This window comes from Patagioenas fasciata, chromosome 14 (genome assembly GCF_037038585.1).
Source record: "Patagioenas fasciata isolate bPatFas1 chromosome 14, bPatFas1.hap1, whole genome shotgun sequence".
NCBI classification, from domain to species: Eukaryota; Metazoa; Chordata; class Aves; order Columbiformes; family Columbidae; genus Patagioenas; species Patagioenas fasciata.
In genome coordinates, this window is record NC_092533.1 from 16,698,726 (window position 1) to 16,715,000 (window position 16,275).

Below are 16,275 nucleotides of genomic sequence, written 5' to 3' on the forward strand. Positions count from 1 at the left end.
AGCGGGATGTGATGATTGGCCGGGGTCCCACTGGAGCTGCAGGTCTTGGTGTCATGCTCAGAGATCTGCTCTGAGCAGAAAGAGCTCCATGAGGACCCTGGGGCTGAAGCTGAGGTGATGGAGAGCCAAAGGGAGTGTGGTCTCTAGAGAGAAAAAGAACACTGCAGACCACAGGAAGCAGATGCTGTGTTGGAAAGGCTATTTGACTTCAAATATCTGGTGAAAATGGTTTTAACACTGCTGAGAGAGGAGGGATCCCAAGACCTCGCAGGAGCACCCATGTGCACTGAGAATCTCACCTGGATGGGCCTAGGGTGCTGGGAGGACAGGAGCAAGGCTTGCTTTGGGATGTGGCATCTCCCAGCATGTCACCCAGTGATGCTGCTGCCATTGAAGTAGCCAGAAGCCCAGGGAGGACCAGCAGCCCATCCTAGGGTTTGCAGTAGGATTTCCCAAGATGCGTAACATCTTCTGGCTAAGGGAATTGCTTCCAAAGGACGTGGGACAGCAGCTTGTGAGGAGCCACACGCATGCTGCAGCATGCAGGCACTTCTGTCTGGATGAGGCACGTGAGGAGTGGGTGATGGTGCGGGGAGGCCGTGTGGAGTCTCCATCTGTGGGGTTCTCCCACCACGACGGGCCAAGCAAATGCCATGCTCACTCCAGATGGAGCTATTGGCTTTGCCAGGACTAGGTTCCTTCATGCTCTTAGGTCTGGCTGATTACTCGCAATTAGCACTAATTAGTGTCTCTTTTGACAGTGCCTTGTCCTTACTTCCCTGTGCCTTGTCCTTGACACATCACGCTGGGTGTTGGACCTCATTTTGTCCTGAGGCATCTCCACCAGTCTCAGCAGCAAAGACGGAGGGTTATTTTGGGGCTGCAACCTGTTGTCCTGATAGGCCTGCCCATAACATTTTCAATTTGGGGAGGCTGTTGCATCTTAGCCTTCCTGGAGGCTCCCTGATTTCTTTTGCGTTGCAAAGCCATGGTGCAGGGTGTGCTGTCCCCCTGCCCAGGCAGTTTTGGCTTTTCCCCAGGACAGGGGTACCAAGAGCAGAATTTCAGGGTCTTCTCAACTGCTGCTGGCAGAATGGGACCGTGGGGGGGATTGCTGGGTATCCCTGCTCTTTCCGAGCCCCTTGAGCCATCCTGAGCCCTGTCCTGGAGCGCTCAGGGCAGGCTGGTGGGAGCAGGATGGCTGGACCTGCCTGCCCCTGCTCCTGGCTCCATGCTAAAAGCTCCGTGCAGGTCCTCAGGATGCTAAAACCTACTGGGATTCGGTGCATGAGTGGTCTCAGCAGCAGGTCATGTTTACTGAAGCAGTCTTGCCCTCAGACAGTGAGATGGGATGGCAGTGAGAGGAACAGGATGGTCTCAGAGAGACCCTCTGTGAGCAAGCCCAGGAGAAACACAGGAACCCCAACAGGGAAGGATGTGAGAAAACAACATGCAAATTATATATATATGCGTTGGCTCTGCAGAGGTTTTTGGAGAAGGGGAGCATAACAAACCCTCAAATGATGCTCAGATGACTTGAGCAACTCCTCAGTGAAAGCTGATTCACAAGTAACATGCCATTGGAAACCTCCACCCTTCACCACAGCTGCTCCCTCCCCCGTGTTGTGATGTGCTGCCATGCTCTGGGTGTCTGACATTCGGACAACACTTGGGCAGAGCAGACAGGCCCATCCAGCCCCACTGGGATATTGCGTTGTCTGCAGGAATCTACCTTGGAGAGGTAAGAGGGCGGCTCTCCTGCCTGCAAACTGATGTACAGTAACAGAGCCTCGGCTGCAGAGTCCTCCAGTGCAGCTCCTGGTAAATTGCAGTTTTCCTACATTTTATCAAATGTTCCTGATAGCAGACTGCTGGGAAAAAAAGAGGTGCTGAACCCAAGATTTTTGTGACTACCAGTGCAAGAACTAAAGAATTGTCTGCTAAATCCACTGTATTTTATAGCTGATCAATCTAAAAGGCTGCATAGGAAAGTATTATCACCTCCTTCTCACCAGGCTTGGAACCTGATTGCATCTTGTAAATGGATTTGCACTATTATCTGGAAATTATTTAGACAGGTGAGCATTTTATTTAGTCTCACAGCCATTAAATGTGTTAGGGCTAGAGGAAAGATCCGGGCAGAAATAAGGTCCATCACATTTGGGATGCGGCCATTTCAGTGGGGGAGTGAGGGCTGAAGCCATTGCACCATTTGTGGTCTTTGAGCATCAGCAAAAAAACCTCTGTGCTGTCGGGAAGCAAAAGGGAGGCCCCATTCCTGCTCCGAGGTGCTGGGGAGCCAAGCGCAGGGATGTCCTAGTAACGAAGTTTCATTTGGATGTTGCTGGGTTCAGACGCAACTCCATGCACGTGCATTGGTTTTGCAGGCCTGGTTGGATGAATTGCTCAGGACTGCCCTGAAATCCCAATTCTTTGTGCTTCGATTGGATTAGAGGCCTGAAAAGCTTTGATATGTGGGGTTTTTTTCCAATGCTCGCAATAGCGCAGTTTGGTGCCAATAAATGGGTGTTTAACAACAGAACGCACAGTGGTCAGTGTCACTCATTTTCTAGAGATGCTGAAATTAGAGTAGAAGTTTTAAAAGGCAGATAAAAGGATTAAAGAAAAGGTGGAAGGAGGCAGAGTCAGACCAGACGTGAGCACCTCGGGAGAGCCAAATCCAGCTGTTCACTGGCAGGAGCACAGCTGGGAGCAGACGGCAGGGAAACCTGTGTGTGGTCAGGGCTTGGAGAGCAGGACATACTGAGCCTCATGGGGAATCTCTTTTGCATCTCTGATATTTTGGAGCACCAAAGCCTCGAGTCACCTGCATTTTGTCTTACCTCCCAACCCAGGCTGAGCACCTTGCAGGTCTCCTTTCTCTTCCTCTTCAAATTCACCTTGAGCACCGAGCGGGTGGGATTAGAAATGCTGGTTTTGCTCACAATTAGCTACTGAAGTGAGTGGAAAAAACAGCCTTTTACCTCGTTTCAAAGCTAAATGTACCTGTTTGGACATTAGGTGAAAATCATCACATTGTTTTGAGCAGGAAATTCCTGCGGTAGAAAAAGAATAATTTTGTAGCCAGCCTTCTTGGTTTGACGCTGAGATGCAGCAGGACAGCTGCACTCTGCGTCTTGGGAACATGGTCCTCGCGCAGCTTGGAGGGACAGTCCCCTTGGGCCTGGGACAGCCCCGTAGACCTCTTAGGCTATGGCAACGGCAAAGGTTTGGCTGGAGAAATACAGGGTGTGGAGGCAGCAGGGCAGCGGGTGCCCCTTCCCCACATGGCAGCTCCCACAGCACCCAAACGTGCGCTGCTGACAGAGGAGCAGCAGCGTGCCGGCATTTCGCTGCTGTAAATAATTACTTAAGATCAAAGCCCACGCGCTGGGCACGCACAAAAAGCAATGAGTTATTCCCTTCAAAGGAGCAGTGTTATTAAAAAAAACTTCATCTAACTCTACTTTGCCCAAATGAACAGGTCTTTCGAGAGCTCACATACGTGAATGATCCCAGAGGTCTCTGCTGTTACGCTGTTGAACAGATGGTTCACATTCCTCTGAAGCACTAATTCCTGTTTTGTGTCAAGGATCTGTCTGGGGAGAATTACCTTAGGGTGCATGACTGAAAAGCAAAAAAAGCCAAAAAAGCCAGTTCTGTTTTGACCAAACAGGGGGTCCCAGCTTTGCACCACAGTGTGGATGTGGCTGTCACTGTCCTTGTCCTCGTGTTCCTCGGGCACTGCTCTCCTAAGAGACTGAGAGCTGCCCCGGTGCATCCAGCTTCACCTACTAACAGCAATTTGGGTGCCTTCATTCAGGTCCAGCAATCCAGACAGTCTGTCTGTCTGCCCATCGCCAGAGCTGCATCATTTCCAATAACCTGCAAGAGAGAGCTTGTGTCGGAGGTGAGCACATAGGGCCAGGCCACCCGTTCTGCTCACAGCGAACTGTGGTACGGACAGAAATTAGCCGTTTGATGCAGGTTCATTCTCCTGACAAGTGACCTGAATCGCACGTGTTCCTGCCAGGACTGGGCTGATGTCAAACTCAGGCTTAGAAGCGGTGACCAAGGCGCTGACCAAGGACACGTGGGCCATCACAGCAAGGAGTGCACAAGAGGCCTCACTGGACACATTGGTGTGTGAAGTGAAAAAAACAACTGGAGATTTATTCTTCATTTGGCTTCCTGACCCATCCCTGGAAGACTTTCTCTATCAGTAGGGGCTTGGCAAGTGGGAGACACATAGGCCACTAGTGCTCCAGCCTGAGGTTCATTCCTCCTCCCCAGAGGGGTTTGGTTAGCGTGTGGGCGCTCCTGAGCAGCTCAGAGGTGTTGGCTGTTCAAACCGTATACCTGGTGTTCCCTATTACTGGCAAAATTAGGGCAGAAGATGTTGCTTGTAGGGAATGAGCCTGTGTGAAGGACAGCAGAGCTCAGGAGATCTTGCCTAGCGTGCTCCCAGTTCAATGGCACTGGAGCTGAGTGGTCTGAGAGCAGGCTACAAGATGGAGCCAAGAAGGTCCCTTTCCTGCCTGTTCCTCTCGGCATCTCCTCCTGTGGCCAAGGGGGATGCCAGGTTTGTGACAACAAAAGGAGTAGGGATTAAGGGGGTTAAGGGAGTGGAGCATCTCCCGTGTGAGGAAAGGCTGAGGGAGCTGGGGCTCTGGAGCTGGAGGAGACTGAGGGGGGACTCATTCATGGGGATCAATATGGAAAGGGGGAGTGTCAGGAGGATGGAGCCAGGCTCTTCTTGGTGACAACCAGTGACAGGACAAGGGGCAATGGGTGCAAAATGGAACACAGGAGGTTCCACTTAAAGATGAGAAAAAGCTTCTTCCCAGTGAGGGTGCCAGAGCCTGCTGCCAGTATGTGCACAAGGGGTTAAGGAAGTATAAAAATAACTTTCTTTGTAAAGTAAATTAAGCCGGTATTTAGTTTACTAATTACTAATTATTGAATGATTATTTGCTATTGCTGTATCCACTGTTACTATCACAGAGCAGCAGAGGCTTGCTGAGAAATTGAGCTGCAGGCTAAAAATGAACTAAGGGAAGCTCACTGCAGGAAATGCAAGGATTATGGGCACTTAGTGCCATGGGGCATCAGGAGGGCTGGGAGGAGAAGCAGGGCCAGAGGACACCAAAGCTGGGCAGAGGGACTCCCTAAGACCCCTGCAGTTCCCGTCCCGCACACATCAGTGTGTTTGCCTAACACGTATCTGCAGCAGTGGGGGCTCATCTGTCCTCAGCACCCTCCACTTCACCCTCCATTAAACTCTCAATCTCCCTTCTTCTGGTCACTGGTCAAAGAAATGTGTCAATCACAACATCTTCAGGGACATCAGCATCTGCTGTGAGCCACAGCGAACACTTACAGGGTGGGGTGATACAACCAACCAAAGGGAAAGTTGTTACTATTGCTGCTAGAGGTGGTTTTTGTCGAGGAGATTGTAGCATGGAGGGTTTTGGTCTCTTCTCCCAAGTAGCAAGTGACAGAATGAGAAGAAATGGCCTCGAGTTGCACCAGGTGAGGTTTACATTGGATATTAGGAACAATTTCTTCCTGGAAAGGGCTGTGGGGCATTGGAACAGGCTGCCCAGGGCAGTGCTGGAGTCACCATCCCTGGAGCGGTTGGACAGACGTGTAGATGAGGTTCCTAGTGACATGATTTAGAGGTGGACTTGGCAGTACTGGGCTAACAGCTGGACTTGATAATCTTAAAGGTCTTTTCCAATCCAAACGATTCTGTGGTCTTCCGGCTGAATGATATTGGAATAGGTTTGGTGACTGGCAAAGCAATGGGGACCATGAGCTTCACAGATCCTCCAATGCCGGAGACTGCTTGCTCTTTGGGTAAAGTGGCTCCTCCTGTGCTTATGGGGATCCCAGCAAACACGTCAGGCCACAGGCTGCTCTGGTTACCATCAAGAGGTCATTCTCCCCCTCTGCTGGTGTCACTAGGTGCTTTTCCATGGCATTTCCTGGAAGAGACGCTTGAAGCAGGTTCATTTTCATGACCAAGGCAAACAGCCTCAACTGGAAATGCTTTGTGGGATGTGAACCGCAGGGAATGTTACAGCCATAGTTACTGTTCGTCTCACCCAGCAGGGTCAGGGAGATGGAGCTTCAGGGGCTCTCCTGCTCCCAGGGCTACCCCTTTCAGCACAATTCAGCTCTTCTGGTCAATCCTCAAAGGTGTTTTCTCCACCGTCTGGGCAGCCTGGCTGTGCTGGGTGCAGGCTGGCTCAAGGAGGCACTTCTGGGAAGGAGGGCACAGGGAAACCAAGTGTCTGTTGTACGGGCAGCAGGGCTTGGCTGGGCTTTGACATTTAAAATCAGCCCCTTCCTTTTCCCCCGTGTTTCCCGCTCTCTCAGGGCATCTTTGTTGTGGGTCAAGCTCTTCCAGTCATCCACTGGCATAGAGTGCTCGGTGCAAGCGCTAACAGGCTTTTGCTGCCCTGCAACACAAGGGCAGCATCCCAGGGCAGCTCCCAGCGCGGGCGGCTGCTCCGGAGCAGCCGGGGACGTTTGCACCAGCTCGTCGGGGAGCTGCAGAGCATCGACTCGCCAACCTGGAGAAATACACCCGGAGTGAAATCAGTAAACTTATGTCTTTACAGACGCTACGCTCTGCTGGGTTGAAGGGGAAGCTGTTTGGAGATGAGGAGGCGTAGACATGAGAAAATCAAGAGCAGTCTCCACTCCAAACACCTACGTGGCAGCACTGGGCAGCTACCAGTTGGCTTTCGAGTCACCTTTCCATGCAAGCAGTGGTGATGGTGACAGCAAAAGTACCTGCTCTGGTTTCCTATATCAGAATATGCCACCATGCAGCTCTTCTTTCTTGAATAACCTACTTTATTCCATTTCCAGAAAAGACAGCAGGTTCTCTGCAATGCCAAACAAGCCAGCGTGGAAAGAATCGCTTTGGTTGGAAGCCAACATGTGAGGCAAAGCTGGTTCAAGATATGTGAGTTACTGGAGTGTTGCCCCATCAGCCACAAACAAATGCTAGCAATTACTAAAAGCACAAGTTTGTGATCATCGTTTTGACCTGACATTTCAATTTGGGTTTTGTTTTAAGCACTAAAATGGTAAGAGGAGCCACCAAAGGCAGCAGGACTGGGGCTGTGAGCACATCCCCATAGCGGGTCAGGCCATCCACCTTGTTCTATCCCGGCGCCTGTATTAAAGCATCGTTACAACCGTGAGGCTCAGCAGTGGCCTGAATAATTTCCTGAGCTATGCTTGTAATTCCTTATGCTAAAAAGATAGTGTGGGGGCAACATCCGTCCTAAATAAGTTTCCTGATGTTACTCAAATGTGGCCTTTTGATCAGTGTGCTCAATCTCCCCCAAACCAGAAAGCAAATTACTAGGAATACGCTACTCATAACCACGTGCTAGCTCTCATATAAGAAAAAGATGTGTATAAATACATTATTCAGAAGAATAAGCAGAGGGTGGGATTATTTCTGATGGAAGCGGCGTGGCGTGCAGTGTGTTGTGATCAGTGAGCAGCTGCGGATGAAAGGCCCTGGGAGAGCTGGGACTGCACTGCAGGGCCAGGGGTGGAAACCTCGAACCTTTGCAAACCAGTGTGGTGAGAGGAGCGGGACTGGGAGACGCTGGTTGTGTGTGGGGCTATATATCTGTGTGTGGGGCTATATATCTGTGTGTGGGGCTATATATCTGTGTGTGGAGCTAAAGATCTGTGCGTGGAGCTATAGATCTGTATGTGGAGCTATATATCTGTATGTGGTGCTATATATCTGTGTGTGGAGCTATAGATCTGTGTGTGGAGCTATAGACCTGTATGTGGAGCTATATATCCATGCGTGTGGAGCGAGCTCTGGGCTCAGCGCTCCCCAGCTGAGTCACGGCTCCGGCGCTGTGAGCACGTCCAGGGGGGACGGGAACCCTGCCTTGAATACAGAGCACAAAATCCATTAAAAACAAAGAATTTCAAATGGTGCATAATGTAAGCATTTGATGGGTTTTTCTAACCGGGGATCTAGCGTTGAGAGCATTAAATTAAACATTAGGTGACTTAGCAGTCTGTACAAGAAAGCCTGGGATATTAAAAATGCGGGTATAGACTGCATTATTTATGGTTTCATTTTTTTCCCCCTAGTTTTCAGTGCCTAAGAAAGAACAAGCGTGTGCAGCGCTGAGAGGGGGACACGGTGTGGCCAGACTCTGCATTTGCAAGGACTGCCTGGTCTTTTTACAGGGATTTCTCCATCCAGCCTCTTATTAACCACGCTCTGCTGCTTTCCACCTGCAGCCAAAAAACTGCGGGAGCTGCTTGGAGCACCAGGGCAGAGCATCACCTGCTGCATCACCACCCCACGAGCCCCGGAGGCCTTTGGGAGCCTCAGTCCCCCATGTCAGAGAGCAGCCCGGTGTTTGGAGGGAGCGGGAACCCCCCCAATACGCCTTCGGCCTCAAGGATGATCCAAAGCACTTGCCTGATTCGGCTTCTCATGACTGCCTGTGGACCTCGAGCTGGGAGCAAGGGGCTTTCCCGCAGCCTTTTAACAGCAAGAAGCAGGGCCGAGCCACGCTGTGATGAGTTTGGCAACTTGCTGCCTAGAAGGATGATGCTTTACTACTATCTCACTGCTTTCTGCTAAAAATATATGTATATATACACACAGTAGGACTCAGACCGGTGAAAACTGCAGCTAAGCGGCGCCATTTGCCGCGGGGCTTTCGGTTCAGAGCATCCTGCTCTGTCTCAGCGATGCACTCAGGTGTTTGGGATGAAGGGGCAGTCTCATGATGTGGAGCGGGCTGGAAAACATCAGCCAGCACTCCTGTCAGCCCTGGCAGGGACAGGCATGCTTTGCATCTTCCTCAGAACCTAATTTAAATCACAAGGGTGCATTGAAAACACCTGAGTTGGAAGATTTTTAAAGAACAGCACAAACTAAAAAAGCAGCTGCCAAAATGAATTTCCAGCGTTAAAAATCAGCACTGATGAGAGCCGTCTTAGATCAAATAATTTATTTAGTAATTCCATGTAAACACGTCAGATTTACTAGCAAATACAATGCTTGCTGTTCTTTTAAATAGATCATTCAAAAAATAAGAATCTACTATTAATGGCAGGTTGACTAGAGGTCTCCATACTACTGTACAATAAGGAATTTGTTTTCTAATGGATTTAACATCTCGGTTTTTCTCGTTCTGCGTTTGCTTTACACCAAGTCCAAAGGACACACGTTTGAACTGCTCCCTGACGATGCCACTGCGGACCGGGGCGTTTTGGGGAAGGTACGCAGGCAAATCCTCCCATTCTGGCATTGGTATAAGCTGATGTGAGAGTGGGGCGGCAGAACTTGCGTGAACACCGTTCACAAACACACCTTTTTCGGTCAGAAAACAGAAAATGACTGGTGGAGAACTTCTCTTTGGGATGTATAAAAGCAACGAACTCCATCGTTGGCATTTACTTATCAATACAGCAGTACACATACACGTATCCGCAGTCTTGGAAAAGCATCCTATGCGCTGGAGAAAGCGGTGGTTCTGAGGCTTGGTGCACCAGTGCACTAAAACCAAAAGAATGATACCTTCTTACATAGTCAAATGAAAAATAAATATCTTTATTTTCTGCCTACTTTATTTCAGTTTGCAAATAAATTTTAAATAAATCTGTACAAAGTATACTGTTACAGTATATATTTGTAAGTTAACTGAAAGGCCTAGGTATAACAACACTACAACAAAGCAGTATAGATTGGCACATCTCTAATAAAGATTAACTTTTACACTCAAAAAATACCAGCTCCCGTGAAAATCCTTGATATATTTTTGGTATTTCTATGCAAGCCACATTGCGAACATATTACAGAGCAATTCTGCCCTGCCTTTAACAGAAAATCGCTTCTAATGGGTTTTCGGAGAACGTGAACATCTTTATGCTGTGCAAGGGACACCATCGGGCGAATAGAGAGAGGTTACCAACTAGAAAAGGGGATTTCACCCTTGCGATTAAAAAGGAACTAACGCACATGCACGGGGGGTGAGGTTTGCTTTGCTTTTCCTTTCCCCTCCCCTAAAACGAGAACCTACAATTGATCTGACAGTGTCCCTTCGCTGAAAACAAAGGCTTCTGGTCTAGATAGATTACATAGCGAAGCAAACTTGTTCACATTTCAAAACTCAGGTTTTCACATCCAACTGCAGTTGTTTGACTCATGATCCTCATGTTTTTGTTAAAGAATTCCAAACTGGGAATTGGGGGATAAATACTACAGATTAAGAGTTTTCGCTCTTAATCTTTCCAATGATATATTAAATCAACGTTTACATGCTGAAAGTTAATCTTACATTAGAATGTAATGCAATATTTGCTGCAACATAAACCTATAAATCAATCAGCTACCATAGATTAAACTCTTAAATATTTCTAAGTTAATAAAATATTGACAGTATTATAAAATTACAGTATTTACAATAAGAAAAAAATCTAGACTAATATATACCTTTAACAGATCTCTTCTCCAATTTGGGATTGCAATGGAATTATGAATACATGAACAATTTATTAGAAAGTTGCATTGCAATTATCATTTTTCCATGAGAGCCAGCAGGGTAATCTATCACTGCCTTTGGAAAAAACAATCAATAAGTGACTTCTGATGGTGGGGTGTAGCTTTTGGGTACCAAACTGGTAACAGGAGTCCTCTGCAAGACATCTGGAGATAATGTAGGACCAGCCTCAATTGCTCAGATTAAAGTTGTATTACAGACCTGCCAGCAAGCAGAACCACCCAGGCTGCAAAAGGGGAGGAAAGGTAGTTTTCAGCTCAACATGCACAGCTGGAAAGGCTCCCCGCATTCTGGACACCAACTAAGGCTGCGGGAGCTTCCATCTGCACCGGAGAGCGGCAAAACCCTCACCTTTGGGGTCATTCAGAGGAAATGAGTTACTGCTGCTCCTTAAAGGGACACAGTTAGGTTGCAGCTATGCCAAAACCACTCTTGCCAAGCACGTATGACACTACCATTAGGCATTTGAGATCCTCTTTGGCTTGTTTTTTTGGGAGGTTGTGATTTTTTGGGGTCAGGGCTGGTTTTTTGGTTTTGTATTTTGCATGGAAGAAACAAAAATTGGCTGGGACTGTGCAGTCACCTCATTGTCTATTCCCCTCCAGTTCCTCGTTTATTGAGTATTAACATAACGCTGTTGTGCTTGGGTCGCAAACACTTGCGGAAAGAAAAAATAAGGAGATTTTAACACTCCCGAGTTGATTTGTCTTGGTACAAATCAAAACTCTGGAAAAAATGACCTAAAGTGATGCCCATCATTCAAAAGCGCCAGCTGCTTTTGGGGTCCCAGCCACCCAGTAATGTCCTTTTAAGGATCAGGTCTTTCACTCCCAGATGTGGAGGAGTTTAGCAAGTCTTGCTTTCTAGCAACAAATCGGAAACAAATGTTCAAAGTCCTTTCCCGCCCTCCCCTCCCTCAGTCCTGCTCACTGTAAAACAGAAATGGCATTTTTCTTTTTTACTGGATATTTTTGGATAAATTATTACCAGCCCCAAGCTTGAGGATGCTTGTTAGAGACCTACCCGCAGGCTTCGGAGAGGTGAGGCAATTAATGCATTTGCAAGGGTTTCTAGCAGTTCCCGTACCGGGCAGCTGGGAACACCTCTGTCCTTAAAAGCAGGTAAAGAATAGTGTGTAAACCCGGGTCTACGTTACCAACAGAAGGCTCTAGGTCCTGCAGGCTCCAGTTCCCAGAGATGCAGAGCAGGAAAACTAGAAAGAAAACTCGGTACCTTTCAGTGACCTGCTGGGTTGTGCTGGGGGGGAGCGGGGAACGAGAGAGACAAAATGACAACTGACCTTATTAACAAAGGTATGTTTAGGGCTTCTGCTTTCAGGAATAAACCGATATTTACTGGTAAAAGTCTGCCAAAAAACAAAAACAGAAACACAGGATTACTGGTAAATATTGGTTTATATGGAAAAGTTAGAAAAAATTAAAAAGAAGTCATTGTGCTCCTGATCTCCACGCGCTCCTGGGCTGGAGCCGAGAGCTGCCCCACAGCATCCCTACACTCGGTGGCATCTTTGGCACCCGGACGCCTCAAACCAGAAGCCTTGTGTTGAGAGGAAGGTTGGGTTTCTTTCCTTTACTCCCCTTCAACCATGCGTTTCTGTCTGGATTTCCCCCCACTCCTCCGCAAGGCTGGTCCTATGGGGGGTTTGGCTCAGGGGATGGAAAGTCTTCTTCTGAAACCACTTGGAAATGAATTCGTACGTAATAAGGTATCTCATCACCAAGGCTGCTGGTGCCTGAGCCTCGTCCGATCCCTGAGATACCATAAAATATACAACACTGAGTGTATATTTTAAATAAAGCATTTTCTTGTAAAGTGGCATAAACCCATTCTTTTTATTTACATGCTTATTTATTTCCAAAAATAGAGTTGGTCCACAATGGACAAGAGAAATCAAGAAGCCATACAGTAGAAGAGTTAAAAGTCCAACATTTAACCAAAGTACAATGAAATTCCAGAAGTCTGCGGCTGACTTGAACCACAGAAACATACACATGAGCCACACAGACATTTGTACATAGAGCATTATATTACCAATAATATTTGCAAACATGAGGTCAAGATGGCTAAAAACCCAGCGGAACCGAGCCAGGGGTCATGGCTGGACAGAAGCGGGTGGTGAACGGCTGCCACTATCGCAGGGAAACACCACTCTCCAGAGATTTCGCTTTGCTTTTTGATTTCTTTAACTGAGAAAGTCCTAATTTTTCTGCCCTGGGAATCGAAATTGAGGACAATGGTGAAAACCAACCACACGGAGCTCCCTATGCATGGAGTGAGCGGCTGGCGACGCGCGGGCAGCATCACCCGCGGAGGCGCCGGGTCCCGCACCCGCCGAGATGAAGGAGCGCGGGACAGCGCGGATGCCAAAGGGAACCCGGGGCTGAGCTCCGCTCGGAGGACAAAAGCCCGGCCTAAAAACTGTTGGGTTTAATGCCGGAGCAGGGTGAATGTGAAGGGCAGGACCCCCGGCCCGTCCGCCCAGACAGACAGTCCCTGCCCGCTACCACCTGGCCTTAAAGATCACCTGGAAAAGAAAAAGTAGGTATTTATACCCTTGTGCTATGCTGCGGGGTGTCTGAGAAGAGTCTGGATGGGTTTGATCTTGAAAACGAGGACCTCCCTCCCTTGCCGTGGGCAAGTTTTGGCATCAGTAATTCCAGTCCCATCTACCTTTTCTGGAAGATCACGAATAATCCAGCCTGAACAGCGCTACAGTATTAGAGGGTGTCACACTGGACAGATGAGGGAAGTGAGTTTTTACTCAAACAATTTAACATTTTTACATTTTTTTTTTTAAAAAAGCTCAGAGGCCTGATTGACAGCAGAATAATTAAAAAAACAACTGGAAAAGATGCATTGACTCTGTGTTCTGGCCCAGTTTATCGAAGTATTTCCATGGATCTCACCATGATTACATCACAGGGTCTCCAAAGGATGGAAAAACATATTTAAATCTGTGTGCTCTCCTGCAGAGAATCACAGCAAGTAAAAGGGGGAAGACAGTTGTAGTACTTCTGCAAACAACCTCCTCTATGGGGCAGAACTGCATTAAAAGGGTATAAATTGATTTTCCTTTTTCAAGTCATCTTTGACACTTACAATATTAAGCCTAGTCCAATGTGAATGCTAGTATAGAGCTAAATTACAGAATACCAATGATCATTATCTGTACCTAACAGGATTTAAAGGCAAATATACTTAGTACATTTAGAAAAAAATGCTATTACCCAAATGCCAGACAGCAGTTAAAACAGAAGCAGCCGTGCAGTTTTTTATGTGGACGGACAGCCTTTAGCACGAGTCGCTATTATCATCTGAGCCTCTAACAGACAACTTCTGATTTGCCTTCTAATTTCTAATCTCAGCTAGGAAATACATTTTTTTAAGAGAGATGAGCCTGATCCTTTGCAGTTGGGTACGTACAACAGTCCTCAATGAAACTCAAACCCCAAATTCCTAAAGAGAGAGCACAAGAGATGTTGGTTTTGTTTCTTACATCAAATAACTATCATGCAAGCATACCACAACGTTTTTATATTAAGTACTTCAAAGTCAGCTGGTATAATTTAACTAGAAGTGAGCAATCTAATGAAATTACTATTTCTATGGGGAGGGGACAAAGGTTGTGCCAGTGACAACCATCAGATTACCGAGGGAAAACAGCACGGGGACACCGTGGGGGTCTAATGAACTGTGTTACAGGAGAGTTCACGCACAGCAGCCTCTCAGACCTCAGCACCTCCATCTCTAACACGCAGTTATTTTCTTTGGCAGTCTACACACTTCCATTTAATTTCTTTTGCTGCTCAGAATCAGATGTTCTAACTCTTGAATGAGCAAATCACTTAAAGCTCAGCGATATTGTTGGAGCATTAAAAAGTGCTTTTTTATTTTTAAATTATCTTCCCCCGTACCTATTGCATTGAATTTCCCAGGGTCAGCCCCAGCGCTGCACGCTCACAGTACCAGACCTTATCATGTTCTTCTGGCCAGACCGAAGTCGCTTCTCTAGTATAAACCAACCACTCTGCTCTTTCAGTTGCCGATTCTTATATTTAAACAGTACCCGAAAGCCTTGAGGTGCCTGCAGGTAACCTGCTCTATTGCAAACTCCAATGATTTATCAAAGCACTTACTCTTTGGTACCATGGTCTCATGAAGAGACCTGGAAAACTGATGAGACTTCGCTCCGCACTCCTTCCCTTTTTGCCCATTGTCAAAACCAAAATATTTTAGGTTTTTCTTGGTAAAAACAAAAGAAAAGAGAACACATTAGTTGTTGAGGTCTGCTCCTGGATCTGGCAGACCGGCAAGTCAGCTCAGAGGAGGAATTTGAACTGGGGGTGTCACATCACAGGAGAAACATAGATGCCACGCTACCCTGTATTTTGGGCTGGTTTCTCCTCTGGTCAACCAGACTTTGCAGTCTGGACCTAGATGTGCTCACCTGAAAAGTTCAATGAAAATTCACCCTGACAACTTTGGTTTTAATTAATCGGTGTTTTCCAGAGGAAACTCATTTGCTCAAAGGCTGAAGATCTACTCGAGATTCAGACCTGAAAGCCTGTGATCACCATCTCCAACTAGACTTTTGTCTACCTTGTGCTGCCCAAGCGATCAACATTGGCTGCAATCAAGGAAGGACTCCATGATATTTGTCTCCTCATCACAAACATGATGTTCAATAAATACCTTCTTGGGAGGACTTGATAAAACCTTTTAAAACATCAAAAAGAAAGATCAGTTGATTCTCCACCTCCTGCTGTTTGCCAACATTTTCAAGGGTTCTGGTAGATTACCCAGAAAACAAGACTGATCATAGAATCACAGAATGGTTTGGGTTGGAAGGGACCTTCAAAGACCATCTAGTCCAACCCCCTTTCTTTGCAGGAAGTATATTCTTTCAACCTATCACATACTGAAGAGTTACAGCACTTCGGTTTCTCCTTCTCAAACTGGCATTCAGGATTGCTGATCTGCAATTCCCAGCGCCCCGTTCAATACTCTAATTAAAAAATAATAATCCAACATTACAATGTTATCTAGTCATGAAGAATACTAAGCTCCTTTTTAACTGCCCTGTTTTTGCTAGTAACTTTAGCATTTCAGTGTCAAGCTCTTTTTGCACTCCTAGGTACATCTGTTGCTCTTCCACTTGAATGTACCTTGCTCCAGCATCTCTGCCTCAAACACTCGAGGTTCAGAGGGATGCTCCTTATCAGTACCATCCACAAGGATGAGGTGACGGACAGGTGGGCTCTCACACATACCCTGCGCTCCAGAATGATGCAGTAGCATGAAGTAGTGAAGAAAATTAACTGTGCCTTCAGTCCTGCATGCTCAGACCTTCTCCCCAGCCTTCTCTCTGATATATTTAAGACAGCGTTTGCTCCCCAAGGCCCCCGGCTCTTCAAAGCCCCCACTAAACTGCTGCATTTCCAGATCACGGGGTTCCTGCTGTAGGACATGGCTCTTTCAGTCTGCTCTACAAGAGTTAGACTTCTGTCTTTTGATGGAGCCCTGCCGGACTCCACAAGTCCCTTCCTTTATAACTATTCTACTTTGTAACTTTATTTTACTTAGTAACTGATTTTCACTTGGGCTTTGAAGCTCCTTCATGGCAGAGCTCTGCCTAACTTGGGTATCTGTTACTTTCCCAGGTATCTATGGGGCTGCCTCGACAAGTCTA

The 16,275-nt window shown here is 47.2% G+C and overlaps 1 protein-coding gene across 11 annotated transcripts in view; it reads right to left on the bottom strand.

The window, feature by feature from the left end:
• Positions 1–8,999: 8,999 nt before the first annotated feature.
• The window catches only part of PURA (purine rich element binding protein A), a 19,804-nt gene continuing 12,528 nt past the window's right edge, over positions 9,000–16,275 (bottom strand). Inside the window, exons 2-4 of one of the 11 annotated variants that reach the window (XM_065849442.2) lie at positions 11,866–11,931; positions 11,722–11,778; positions 9,000–9,562 (exon numbers count right to left, since the gene is read on the bottom strand). The gene's annotated coding sequence lies outside the window, so the exon portion shown is untranslated. Of the gene's footprint in view, positions 9,563–9,615; positions 11,932–16,275 lie in introns of those variants that run through there. The other 10 variants (XM_071814848.1, XM_065849441.2, XM_071814851.1 and 7 more) reach the window with 10 other exon arrangements.